Raw genomic sequence first — 12094 nt, forward strand, 5'->3', positions numbered from 1 at the left:
GGTTGTGTCCATTGCACCTCTATGTCAAGAGGAGGCTCAAATTCCACATGGATGCTGGATGCAATCCTCCCATTTTCAGTTGTAATCACTCTAGGCTCCATGGTGTGGTGATTGTCCTTCTTCAACTCCATCTTAGCTGAGTGTGGTAAGTCCAATAAATCAGATTGTAGGTGCTGGAGTCTGTTGAGGCTCAGGACCTGGCTATCACATTGTCAGTCCAGAGATTCAAATCCCCTAAATATATCTTAAATCCCAACATTAACTGCACCTCCAGCACATTAGCATGAAAGTCTTATGAAGGGAGATCCCATCTGAGTCCACATTCATCACACATAAACACCATTTCCAATGAGGGGCCATCTGACCTGGTAGTTAACCCCATCGGCCATGGCCATAACTCTCATGGGTCTCTTTAGCCTTCAAAGGAACCAATATCTGGGGGTTGTATCTGCTTTATCTGTCTCTCTGACTCTGCTCAGTTGTGCATGAGGGCAATCCTTCTGCCAGCCTCCAGACTCTTTTTTAGAAACTCGTAGCCATATAAACTCATTTCTCCTTTCCATTTCCCCCTTACTTTAGGTCAAACAGCATTTTAAAGTCATGTTATTTTATGTAGACATGGATATTCTGCTGATCCGCATTGAACCTTCCATATAAGGTCCTTTTCCAGTTGCATCATCAGTTAGTATTTGATAGTGGTCCCTCGTTGCCAGGGAGGCTCGTCCCCGGGTGTCATGTCCCACGCTGGAGGGAAGGCATTGCATTTACATGCTGAGTTTGGCTTCGAGACTGGCCACATTTGAGTAACATGAAGGCTGACAGGAGGAAATTCCCAGGCACAATGTTGCTCTAGGTCTTGTTCTTATTTTAGGTTTATCAGCTCACAAGCATAGTCATTAGCATCAGGGGCTCACTGTTGAACCCTCACTCCCTCCAGGTGCCCGCTGCTGTACCTGGGAGACTGTCGCTGCTCCCCTAGGGATTTGTAATTAACTGAATTTCTTGATCAACTTGGGGGGAATTGACATCTTAAATAATGAAGACTGAATTTTGTACCACAATTTGGACTTTGTGATGGTCCACATTCTGGCAGGGATGGACCCATCTCTTCAAGATGCTTATTTTAGTTAAGGTGTGTGCCAATTGAATCCGGTTGATCTTTAGCGCAGATTACTGGAGTCCTTTATAAGCAGAGTGAAAATCAGATGTAGAGAGAAACCATGGGGAGCAACCAGAATCCAAAAGTCAATGGAACCCACAGGAGAAGGGAGAGGACATCATCAAGTGCATTGCAATGTCACAGATGATCCAAGGACCAAGCATAGCTGGCAGCCAGCCCAGGGAACACAATCTCCTGGGAGAAAGCACCGCCTTGATGAAAATTCGATTTAGGATTTATTCTTGCCTCAAATCCGTGGGCCAAAAAATTCCTATTATTTAAGTCCACCAATTGTATGGTAATTGTTTAGCAGCTGGGAATCTAAAATACAACCATTGAGGATTGGAATCCACTAACATAGACTATCTATCCACATGTTTGGGTCTTTGAATTCTTTCATCAATATTTTGAAGTTATAATGATAAGTACTCTGAATATATATATTTTTATATTTATACATGAATACTTCATTTTTCTGGTACAATTCCAAATGGTGTTGCATTTTTTTCATATTTTTACTTTTCAAATTCCAATTGTTCACTGCTGGCATTTAGACGTATAATTGATTTTGTGTATTGACTTTGTATCCTGCAAACCTTAGTACACTCACTTATTAGTTCTAGATTTTTTTCTTTTCTTGTATATTCTTTGGAATTTCCTACGTAGACAATCCTATCATCTACAAAAAATGAGTTTTATTTCTTTATTTCCAATTTCGATTGATTTTATTTCTTCTATTGAGCCATTTTACTAGTTAAAAATTTCACTACTAGGATGAAGTGACATAGTGAAGGTAAACATCTTGTCTGTTTCCTTAGCTCATGGGAAAAGCATTCACCCTGTCACCAGTAAATATTATATGAGCTGTAGGGTTTTCATAGATACTTTTTATTTGGTTAAAGAAGTTCCCTTCTCTTCATAGTTCGCTGAGAATTTTTGTAACAACTGGATGTAACATTTTGTTGAAGGCTTTTTCTGAAGTAATTGATATGATGATTGGTGTTTCTTATTTAGACTCTTAACATGGTGGGTTTCATTGTCAACAATTGTTTCATTTATTTTTTAAATTTATTTTATTTTTTTAATTTTAATTTTAATTTTTAAAATTTAAAGTTAATAGATCACAAGGAATGTTACATTAAAAAACATAAGATGTTCCCATATAACCCACCCCCACCTCCACCGCATCATTGTTGTAAATAGTATTTTTTGAAGTTATATATATCACTAAAATGTTACTCTAAAAAGATAAGAGGTTCCTGTGTACCCCCCACCCCCCACCCCACTCCTCCCACACCAACAACCTCCCTCATCATTGTGGCACACTCACTGCACTCATTGAACGTATTTTGGGGCACTGCTGCACTAAACAGATAATAGTTTACCCTGCAGTTCGCACTCTCCCCCATTTCATTTAGTGGGTATGGCAGGATATATAAAGTCCAGCATCTGACCCTGCAATATCATTAAGGACAACGCAAAATCCCAAAAATGTCCCCACATCACATCTCTTCTACCCTCTCCCTGCTCTCAACAACTACTGTGGCTACTTTCTCCACCTCTATGCTACAATTTCTTCCATTACTCTTCACAATTGTTTTATAGTAAAATATCAGTAAGTTCACTCTACACCACATTTTATTCCTCCATTCTGTGGACCCTGGGACGGTGATGTCCTCTCCACCTCTAGATCAAGAGGGGACTTAGATTCCACGTGGATGATGGATGCAATTCCTCTGCTTACAGTCATAGGCACGCTTGATTCCCCGGTGTGGTGGCTGTCAAAAGTTTTTTTCAATTACAGCAATTAGGTTTAGAGAAAACTGATGGAGAGAGTACATTTTCAATATACCACCCCAATTATTACCAATTTGCATTAGTGTGCTATATTTGTTACAATTGATGAAAGAATAATACTGTAATTGTAGTAACTATAGCCCATGGTTGACATTAGGAGTTTCAGTAATTTGTGTTTTTCTATGAAATATTCTATTGCATCCAAGTTATTGAATTTATGGCCAAAGAGTTTTTTGTACTATTCCTTTATTTCCTTAATGCTGTGGATTCTTTAGAACTGTTCCACCTTCTACTTCTGACAATTTGTCACTCTTCTTATTCTTGGGTAGTCTGGCTAGCGTTTGTTCAATTTTTTAGATGTTTTCAAGGAAATTTTTTGTTTCACTGATTTTCTTTTTTTGTTTTCCTGTTTAATTATTATTTCCTCTCTTTGGTTTGCTTTACAATTAAATCGCACTTTTCTTTGATTTTCTAAGTTGTACACTTAGGTTCTTGAATACAAAATTTTTGCCTGTTTGAATATAAGCACTTAATGTGATAGTAAATGCCTCAAGACCTCAGGAATAATAAAAAAAAAAACAGGCATTCACTTTAAATATAGCATGATCCAAAGTTTCAGGTATGCAAAATCACTCTATTAGGCAGAGCATTCTAAAGGCTAAGAACTTTCCTCCATGGTTCCAGCCAAAAGCCAGTCCTTAAGACAGGATTTTATTTGGAATATGGAGTTTTTGAGCAACCCAAGTCTGCTGAAATATCCTTTTTTAAAAACAATCCTAAAAGGAAGTATTTATTTGAGATCAGTATAAAAACATACAAATAAAATTTGTATAAAACACAAATCCACACTGAGGCATAACACAGATATCAAACAAAGTAAAATCTAAGAATGCTAAGTAGCAGCTATATTCAGTTGACACAGGCGTATCTTGTACCTTAGGAAGTCTTTCATGCAATAATCTTGTTAAATCAACAGAAGACCAATCTTCAACCTGGTCTTTCAAGATGGGTTACTTTAGCATTTGCTCCTCTTTTCTCCAGGGTCCTCCTTTAGTATGCCTGGTGATTGTCTTGTTGATTGTCATCCCCTTGAGGTGCCTTGCCATATGTGTGCTGTTTATCACTGTAGTCTGCATTTCCCTGCCCATATTCATTATTCCCAAAGTTATACCCAGTATTATCAGATTGGCCATAGACACTGTAATTTTGATCACCACCATAGGCAGAGCTGTAATTTCTATATCCTTTATCATCATAGTTAATAAATCCTTGGTTCCAGTTTTGACCCTGATGTTGTCCATGACCACTAGTACAACTTCATCCGTCAGGTGCACCCCCTCTTCCTCTTTTCTTCGCTGCTGTCGCTGAGTATATACCTTTTAGGTTTTGTGCAACTTTGATTTCACACTTCCAAGATCCAATCTGATGATATTTGCTCCCTAATAATTTCTTTTTTTTTAATTGATTTTGTAATAATATTACATTAAAAATATATATATATGAGGTCCCTTTGAACCCTACCACCCCCACCCCACCTCTCCCCCCACCCCCAGCAACACTCCTTCCCATCATCATGACATATCCATTGCATTTAGCAAGTACATCTTTGGGCACCTCTGCACCTCATGTTCTTTACTGGCTCTTAATCTGCACATGTAATAAAAAACAAAGCCCTCTTCTTTCATTTGTTTTTGTATCCATAGCAAGTTCAATATTGTCAATCTCTGCAAATGCTCCAAAATATTCTGCTATTTGTTCTTTGGAAGTTCCTGGGCTCAATCCTCCCACCAAAATGTTTCGGGGGATTCTTTTCTTATTATGTTTTTAACATTTATGTATTCTTTCCCCCGCCCCCCCCCCCCCCCGTTATCTCCACTCTGAGTCATTCAGTGTGGATTCCGCTGCGTCCACCCGTACCCTCATCAGTGGGCTCCAGTAACTGATACTGGGACATTCTGGTGTGGGAGAGAGGCGATCACTCTCCTGCAGCACCCCAACCCCCGCTTTGCAACATCCCCTACCATCTCTCCTCTGTATCTCCCCCTGTTGTGTCATACTGATGCACTAAATGTTCACACAGGCCCGTGCTTGCCAGTGTGGTGCAGCACTCCTGGGTGGGGCAGAACTCCTTAATAGCGTAGCACTCTGGCGAGGGCCGGCAGTCTGCGTGGCTCTGCTTGCTTTCACCAGGAGGCCCTGGGCATTGAACCCTGGACATCCTATAGGGCAGACTAACTGATCGAACCACATCAGCTTCCTAGGTTGATTCCCTGTTAATGCTTTGCCCATTTGGTGTCTTTCAAATTGCCATCCAGTTTGTGTTTCTACAGTTCCAAACCTTATTAGCACTTGCAGCATTGAAGCTGGCTAGTAAGGTAGGGAATCAGTCGGTGGATCTGGAACCTGGCAAGAAGTCTACGTGGACTTCGAATCACCCTAGATGGCGACGAACCTCCCCCAAACTCTGCCATTTAGAACAAGATTTCCTTCGGAAGACAGGAGAAGCCCCGGATATTCCCCAAGGACTTTATCATTGGACCCACCCAGGGGATTGATGGGTAGAGTAATCATTCACAACAGTCAACAGCTGGCGGTCCTCCTATGCCATTAGAAAAGGGGGAAGTAATTTACAGTTTGAAAAGCAGATGCAATGTCTGAATGCTCTCTCTTGCCTTCTCCCTGTCCTGGTGCCAGTCTTGCCCTGTTCTTGACTTCTGTACCCTGGTCTCGCTGTGTCCCTTGACACGAAGCAATACACAAATGAAACCTGGGCATTTATAATCTATAATGGGGAATTGAACTCTGTAAATCAGCTTTTTTTAATCACTCTTCAGCCCCTTCCTCTCTACCTGGGACCCATGGGCTGTTATTTTCTCCCATTTCTCCTCCCTCCCTACCTAAATAAAATACTGGTCTCACTCCATTGACATGCTCTAGAAATCCTTTCTGCAGCAGAAGAATTTGACCAACACTGCCAGTTTTATACCCTACTGAGGCATAGTTATGGTCTAATTCAGTTTCCAAGTCAGGATGACAGAGTTGTTGGCTAGGCCATCCAGGAGGATCAGCCTTTTCTCACACCCCAGGTCTTTATAGATGGCATTTTTACAGGTGGTCACGATTCAGTAATTTCCACATTCCAAATCAGTTGGGGACTAGCATATTCACCCTGTTTAGGTTCACAGGCTTTCATGGTGACTTGATTCCACTAAGTACATTATGTGGCATGACCCACCTCCTTCCTAGAGGGAGAATGCAGGTGTTATTCAGAATTGTTCCTCTCCCTACTAACTGGGCAGAGGATAAGTTTTATTCGATTAATCTCAAAGTGGGGGCAGTGATATTGCATCAGTGTAAATTACGGTTGTTCCCAGTGACTGTCCATCAGTTTGGAGGTCTCTAAGATTCCATATCTGTATCTTTGGGGCTCAGAAATTTGGATGGTAGGCCATGGTGTCCTGTCTACTTTGTCCTCCATCTGAATTAAAATAATAAAGTATCTCTATTGGATCCTAGCATTACCCAGTATTAATTTGCATTTCCCTGATCTAATTTGCCAAAGAGCCGCCATCTTTCCAGGCTCATTCCCATCATATGCCTTACTACTTGAAGAGAAGTCTCTCTATTCAGCACATTCTAGTTAACAAATCTTTTCCCCCTGAATGCCACAATCCACTGAAATAGAATTCAGTTTGTACCACTTACTGTGGTAGATTGAATTAAGTACCCCAAATAAACATGTTCTTTACCTTAATCCTCATTCTGATGGTGACGAACCCATTCAAAATGGGAACACCTGACAAAGTGTGGGCCTTCGTGAGGAAACTCAAGCCTTTATAAAGGGAATATGGAATCTCAGAAGTCAGAAAGGAGAGACCATTGCCATGTGATGGAAGGTAGAAATGCAAACCATGAAACTGCAAGGCCTCCCCACAGCCTGAAGGAGAACTCTACTGTCTTGGGGAGAACGCAAGCCCTGTCTTTATCTTGATTTGGGACTTTTCCTAACCTCAAAACTATGAGTCAATCAATTTCCATTATTTAACCCAACTCATTATGTGGTATTTGTCATTGAAACCTGGCAAAACTAAGACAATTTTGGGTACCGAAGTGGGGTCCTAGTATTACAAATACCTAAAAATGTGGTTGCAGCATTGCAGTAGGGAAATGGCTGAAGCTGGGAATACCTATGAAGAGCTTTGTGCAAAAAAGCCTAACTTGCTTTCAACAGACCGTTGGTAGAAATGTGGACATTAAATTTATTACAAGCGAGTTCTCAGAAAAATATGATTAATGTGTTACCTGAAACTGGAGTTAAGGTGGTTCTTGTTGTAAAGTGGTAGAGATCTTGGCAACACTGTCTTCTAATGCTAGATGGAAGGCAGAATCCACAAGGAATGAACCTCGATATTTACTTGAGATTTACTACCTAAATATAGTAGGTGTGGACTGTTTTTTTCTTGCAGCTTCTGGAAAAACAGGATAACCCAGAATTGATACTAGCCATGAAGGAGAAGACGCTGCCATGTGACAGGAGGCAAAGATACTAGCCAACGACTGCAATGATTTCTGGTAGCCAGCATCAGAAATCATCATCTTCAGTGAAAATTCAAGCCTACCCAATGTGTGAATTCTGGGTTTCGTCTAGCCTCAAATCCATAACCCTATAAAATCTGGTTATTTACATCAGTCCAGTCTATATCATTTGCCACAAAGCCTGACAATCTAAGGCACCCACCATGTCATAGACCAGCCCATTCTCTCCCAAATCCTTTCTGCCATGTGTACCAATATTACTAAGTCAATTTCCATGTTGTTGAAAATGTGTACTAAAGGGATGTTGCAGTTAGGGTACATGTTCTGTGCACAAATAATGTTCAGTCCCCCATAGTAGGTTACAACATATAGTTGTAGCCACATGCCTATGTAATTTAGTCTGAGTATTCTGAAAGTCCTAGCACGCTTTCCTTGCCTTATGAGGGCTCCCATTCCCCATGGAATACAGACATACCATATGTTAACTACAGTTTGATTCATATCAGGAAATTATCATTCCTTTCTGTCCTTCCCATCCAGAGAAGCGAGAATGATATGTGTTTCTGCACAGCACATTGGGAATGTTCGTCAGGTAACTGCTCAACTTGCGCCTTATAACCAGAGACCTTTGTAAATGTTTGAATATTGAGATTTCGAGTTTCACAGGGATCAGTCTTCCAGGAGTTGTACACCACATTGCCTGATGGTCCAGAAGGGAGAGGTCCCAGAAACACCTGCACACGTGATATTCTTTGCAATAGACAGAATCTGAAAAATAATATAGATGCTGGCATGTTACTAAATGGCCCTTAGTCATCTACAATTGGTACAGTCCATAGTCATAACATATGACCCAAATGCCCCCTAGAGCAGTGTCACACAGGTGTGTAGCTTGTTTATTTCTGGTTATGTGCCTAAAGCACAGGTGGTTTTGCAGGTATATGGCTCCAATCTTTCAAGCATCTGATATAGTTGTACTAAAAGACGTTATCATTCTCTTGTTTGGAGCCTCTTTTGAGGCATTAATGAAATTCCAGATTTCCCTAATTGCATAATCCATTCATTCATTCACTGACTCTAACATACTGTTTCTCTTTCTATTTGTGAATAATTTTCAAAACTTTTTATTGGAGATAAAATTCACATGTCCTAAAATTCACCATTTTAACCATTTGAAGTGTACAATCTAACAGCTGTAAATATATTCACCAAGTTGGAGAATGCTTACTAATATTTAATTCCAGAAAATTTTCATTGGACCCAAAAGAATTCCTGGACTTATCAAGCTGTCAGTTCCATTCCCCTCTGCTCCCAGCCTCTGGCAGACACAAATCTGCATCTGTCTGTGAATTTGCCTGAGCTGGACCTTTCACAGAATCAAAACCATGCACACGTGGCCTTGGTGTTTGGCTTCTTTCATTTAACATAATGTTTCAATGCTCATCCATGTTGTGGCATGTATCTGTACTTCATTCATTTCTCTCCTGAACAATATTCCATTGTGTGTGTATGTAACTGCTTGTCCATTTTATTAACCAGCTTGATACTGATACTGCATCCACTATTTTTTTCTTTATTTTCTTTTAAATGTTACATTAAAAAAATATGAGGTCCCCATATACAACCACCCCACCCACGCCACCCCTCCCACATAAACAAACACTTCCATCATTGTGGCATATGCACCCAGCGAATACAATGTGGAGAACAGATGAAGCACATGGACAATAGACCACATTGTAGTCAACACTCTCCCTGAGTCCACTCAGTGTGCCACGACAGTACACGCAATGTCCAGCATCCATCCCTGCAGCACCACCTAGGACAACTCCAAATCCTGAAAATACCCCCATACTATATATCTTCTTCCCTCTCCCGACCATCAGTAACCACCGTGGCCACCCTCTCCACATCTCTACTACAGTTTCTTCCTATACTAATAACAATAGTTCCCAAGTAGAACACCAGTAAGTCCACTCTAATCCATACTCTGTTCCTCCATCTTCTGGACCTAGGATGGCTATGTCCAGTCCCCCTCTACATCAAGAGGGGATTTATATTTCACATGGATGATGGATACAATTCCCTCGTTTGCAGCTGTAGGCACTCTTGGCTCCCTGGTGTGGTGGTTGACCCTAATCACCTCCCTGTCAGCTGGCCAGGGTAAGTCCAAGAAACCAGAGGATAGGAGCTACAAGTTGGCTGAGGCCCAGGGCCTGGCTGTCACATGGACAGTTCAGAGATTTATTTATTTATTTATTTTTATTTTTTATTTATTTATTTATTTATTTTTTTATTGACTTTGTAATAATATTACATTAAAAAAATATATATGAGGTCCCATTCAACCCCACCCCCCCACCCCACCTCTCCCCCCCCACCCCCCCAGCAACACTCGTTCCCATCATCATGACACATCCATTGCATTTGGTAAGTACATCTTTGGGCACCTCTGCACCTCATGGTCAATGGTCCACATCATGGCCCATACTCTCCTCCATTCCATCCAGTGGGCCCTGTGAGGATTTACAATGTCCGATGATTGCCCCCGAAGCACCATCCAGGGCAGCTCCATGTCCCAAAGACGCCTTCACCTCTCATCTCTTCCTGCCTTTCCCCATACCCATCAGCCACCATGTCCACTTTTCCCAATTCAATGCCACCTCTTCTATGTGGATATTGGATTGGTTGTGTCCATTGCACCTCTATGTCAAGAGGAGGCTCAGATTCCACATGGATGCTGGATGCAATCCTCCCACTTTCAGTTGTAATCACTCTAAGCTCCATGGTGTGGTGGTTGTCCTTCTTCAACTCCATCTTAGCTGAGTGTGGTAAGTCCAATAAATCAGACTGTAGGTGCTGGAGTCTGTTGAGGCTCAGGACCTGGCTATCACATTGTCAGTCCAGAGATTCAAATCCCCTAAATATATCTTAAACCCCGACACTAACTGCACCTCCAGCACATTAGCATGAAAGTCTTATGAAGAGAGATCCCATCTGAGTCCAGATTCATCACATATAAACACCATTTCCAAAGAGGGGCCATCTGACCTGGTAGTTAACCCCATCGGCCATGACCATAACTCCCATGGGTCTCTTTAGCCCTCAAAGTTCAGAGATTTAGATCGCCTGAGTATACACCAACCCAAATGCCAACCATAGTTCCGGTAATAGTGGCAGAAGAGGCTTGTGCACAAAGGTTCTATATGAGCTCACCTCCATCACACTCCGAAACACAATCTCCAAAGTAGGGCCAACCAACATGCCCTGAACTCCAGAGCCCTCTGCCTTGACCATAGAACCTGTGGGTCAACGCAGCCCTCAGGAGAACCAGCACCTGTGTTTCCATCTACCCTGCCCTCCAAGTGCCATTGCACTTGGAGGATTGTTGTTGTTCCATTGGGGAATGTGATAGAGCTCTCCTGGTCAGGAATTCAACGCACTCTGATCTGTCGTTTCCAACTGAAATCACTACGAAAATATCCAAACCTTTCTTTTTTATTTTTTTTTTACAATCCACAAATCTTTTATTATTATTATTGTTTTAACATCACTTATGCCATGAATTTATAGGGAATAGGTTCCCGTAGCTCAGGTTCTTTTCCATTAGTTCTCACAAAGTTTGCTTCCCTAGGTGGAGCAGGCTGGTGTTTCAGTTGGACCCAGGTACCTTTCTCTTTAGCTTCCTTCTTTTTCTGATCATTTTCCTTCACATGTTTCAGGAAGCTATCTCAGCTCTTAGAGTGCTTAATATGCTCAATGTGTACATTAATTCTCTTGGCAAGAATCTTGTCCTTAACCTGTTTGTTTACCACTATGCCAACAGCATGCTGGGTAACGTTGTAGACTCTTCCGTTTTGCCATTGTAACATTTGTGGGGCATTCCTTTTTGAACAGTGCCCATTCCATTTATGTCTATGATATCACCTTTCTTGTAGATTCACATGTATGTGGCCAAAGGAACAACTCCATGTTTTCTAAAAGGCCTAGAAAACATATAGCGGGTCCCTCTCCTCTTTCCCTTTGTGTTTGTCCTTTTGGCAAATTACTGCAAGATGGCGGTTCTGGCCAAAAGGCACAAACCTTTCTATGTGCCCTGTATACACACCCTGCAGAACTCCCTCCCAACCGTGTGCAGCCCACCAATGATACTCCACACAAGTGCTCCTCCTCCGCCATAGTTGAACCTCTCTGTAGTCCAAAACGTCTTCAAAAAGGAAGCCCAATATATTGCCATGTTCCCTTAATAGAAAAATGGTATATAGTGATGGGTTTAAAGGTTAGATAGAGAATACATAAAAATTTAGAAAAATTAAATAAAAAAAATTAATTCGGGTATGAAAGAAATGAAAAAATGAAAAAGCTTTGTTTTTGACATTTTGCCTTTTATCACTGCTACAGGTGTTGCCCTGTATGAGCAGTGGCAAGGCAATTTCTTCCATTTCTTCCTCAGTGTCTACATACATTCTTTCTTTTATTTCCTGATTTTTAAGTTTCTCTTGACATAAGTCTTAGGTCACAGTAATTCACATATACAATATATGGTACTCCCACATATCCAATATCAAACTCGATGTCCTTTCCCCAACAATGATCTTTTAA

The 12094-nt window shown here is 41.1% G+C and overlaps 1 pseudogene; it reads right to left on the reverse strand.

The window, feature by feature from the left end:
• Window positions 1-11046: 11046 nt before the first annotated feature.
• On the reverse strand, window positions 11047-11537 carry LOC131277163 (large ribosomal subunit protein eL21-like; annotated as a pseudogene).
• Window positions 11538-12094: the final 557 nt, after the last annotated feature.

The sequence above is a fragment of the Dasypus novemcinctus genome, chromosome X (assembly GCF_030445035.2).
Source record: "Dasypus novemcinctus isolate mDasNov1 chromosome X, mDasNov1.1.hap2, whole genome shotgun sequence".
Classification (NCBI taxonomy): Eukaryota; Metazoa; Chordata; class Mammalia; order Cingulata; family Dasypodidae; genus Dasypus; species Dasypus novemcinctus.